Raw genomic sequence first — 2,455 nt, forward strand, 5'->3', positions numbered from 1 at the left:
GAGGAGAGAGAAGATTTGGACAATCTTTATTTCTCCTCTTTTTTTTTTCTTTCCTTTTTCTTTCTTCTCTTCTTGCACAGGAACCCTTCCACGATTTTGCTTGCTTCTAATTTGATGTGGAAATCCCTTCCATGCCCTTAGTGCTTTAAGTGACTGAAAAGCAGAAAATCTTCAACAAAATTCTCTAAAAAAAAACAACCATAAGATTCGAACTTGAGACCTCTTGGTGAGCAAGGGAATTTTGTACACCATAGCTCACCAACTACGCTAGGTAGTTGTTGTTGCCAAAAACAAATCTTTAATCACTTAAGGATGTGGTCCATCGATCCTTGTTGGCATTTGGAGTATTCCTTGTACCTCTGGGACAATTGTAAACAGGCTGGTTCTGCATCTCGGTTCAGTTCTGATCCATTATTCTTTTTCTGGCCCGAAAAGAATAATTACGGGTGACCAAACGAATATGTACTTTTAATTGAACACATCTATCTTGCTCAGAATTTCGTCCTCTTCATAACCATGAAAAGAAATAGGACCTCTTTATGTGTAAAATTGAAGATATAGCGTCCGATAGTCCTTAAGGCCTTGAAAATATAAATCTGCAAAAAGAGAGTAAAACCCGCAAAGAGAGAGTAAAACCCAAGGTATCTCCATTCTAAATATGTAAAATGCATATTTTACTACCCTAGATTTCACACATAAATGTGCTCATCAGAATTCCCCCACACTTAGACTTTGCTAGTACTCGAGCAAAACAAAAAGAAAAGAATAAAGACAAAAAAAACCTAACTCACTTTCGTAGGAATCACGGTTGCACTTAGCATGTGCAACAAGCCTTTAAACCCCAAGTCACCCCTAGTGGACGAGTTGTGTCTTGTGGGTGTTTGCAGTGAATATACACCCAAAATTCAGAATAAACAAATCCCAACCTTGGCTAAAGGTAAGGCCCATACCAATCCGAAGTAAAGATAATTTCTCTTACAAGGGACCCCCACACTTGAACTTTTATTACTCTTTATCAATTCCAGGCACTAGCATATTTCTTAATTTGAAACTCACCTCGTCTCTTCCAAAACATCCTTATCTTAAGGCAAAACCACTTGTGAAGAAATAGGGAACCAATGACTAAGGCGTTGGAGTGTTTTTGACCAAACATGTTACCAAGTAATAATGACATTTGCACATTTTTTTCTCTTTTTTTTCTGCTTAATAAACTCTATTCTACTCCACTACTTTTGGCCTGAATGACATGGTGGAGCAAATACCAGACACCCAAGTTACTATGTAGCTTCGCTTTTTGTATATGTCCACAAAGGCAGTGATGCTAGAGTTACTTCAGAAGTTTCCTCCCAAGAAATTTCGATCAAGATACCACGCTTCCTGAGGCGCAATGCCCTGTCTAGTTCCAAGGGAATCAACTCTTATTCTTTTTTATAACATATTTCACATTTCATTTAAAATTTTGCATTTTTCAACCCATGCCAAATTAAAAGAAGGTCTCAACTCCAAATCAAAAGTACAAGGAACCCACAGACTTACATATGGTCCATCACCATAAAACAGGGGTCTCTTATTTTTCAAAAGAAAGTCCCATCTCAAGACACATGCTTGTTTCTTTCTTCTCAACAGGGTTTTATACGTTCGAAATGGGTACCTTCGTCAAAACTTTTATTTTCATACATCAAGCATCCGAATGGTCTAATCATTAGCCAAAAGCCAAAGTAGGACTTCATCCTTAGCAAGCTCAAAAATAAAAAGAAAAACAAACAAAACAAAGTGAAAGAAAAAAAACAAAAACTGGTTTCCCTCCCCCACACTTAAGTCATGCAATGTCCTCAATGCATGGAAAAAATTAAAAGCAAAGACAATGCAAGGGGGCCATACCTGATTAAAAGTTAGTCATCAGTGTAAAAAGGTTCATGGAGATCCATGACCTCTTCACTGCTAGTAGTAGGAAACTCGAGGAACGGTTTCAAACGCTGACCATTAACCTTCGAAATTACCCCTGTTCCTGAATTCAAAATCTCCACAGCCCCATGGGGATATACATTATGAACAATAAATGGGCCATCCCATCGGGATCTAACCTTACCAGGGAAAAGATGCAATCGAGAGTTGTACAATAAGATCTTATCACCAATTACAAAAGATTTGTGCAGAATGTGCTTATCATGGAAAGCTTTGGTCTTTTCCTTGTAAATCCTAGAACTTTCATAGGCATCATTCCTAAGTTCCTCCAACTCAGATAGTTGGAGCCTACAATGAATTCCCGCATCAGATAAATCAAAGTTAAGCTTCTTAATAGCCCAAAAGGCCTTATGCTCCAACTCAACTGGTAAGTGACAAGCTTTCCCATACACCAAACGGTAGGGAGACTGGCCAAGGTCAGTCTTGAATGCAGTACGATGGACCCACAAGGCATCAATGAGCCTAAGGGATCAATCCTTACGGTTGGGAT

At 38.5% G+C, this 2,455-nt stretch overlaps 1 protein-coding gene across 1 annotated transcript in view; it reads right to left on the minus strand.

Annotated features, from left to right (window-relative positions):
- Window positions 1-2,455, minus strand: part of LOC122084886 (protein ULTRAPETALA 1-like) — a 12,674-nt gene that overhangs the window by 9,746 nt on the left and 473 nt on the right. The gene's annotated exons all lie outside the window — the stretch shown is intronic.

Source organism: Macadamia integrifolia, chromosome 7 (genome assembly GCF_013358625.1).
Source record: "Macadamia integrifolia cultivar HAES 741 chromosome 7, SCU_Mint_v3, whole genome shotgun sequence".
Lineage (NCBI taxonomy): Eukaryota > Viridiplantae > Streptophyta > Magnoliopsida > Proteales > Proteaceae > Macadamia > Macadamia integrifolia.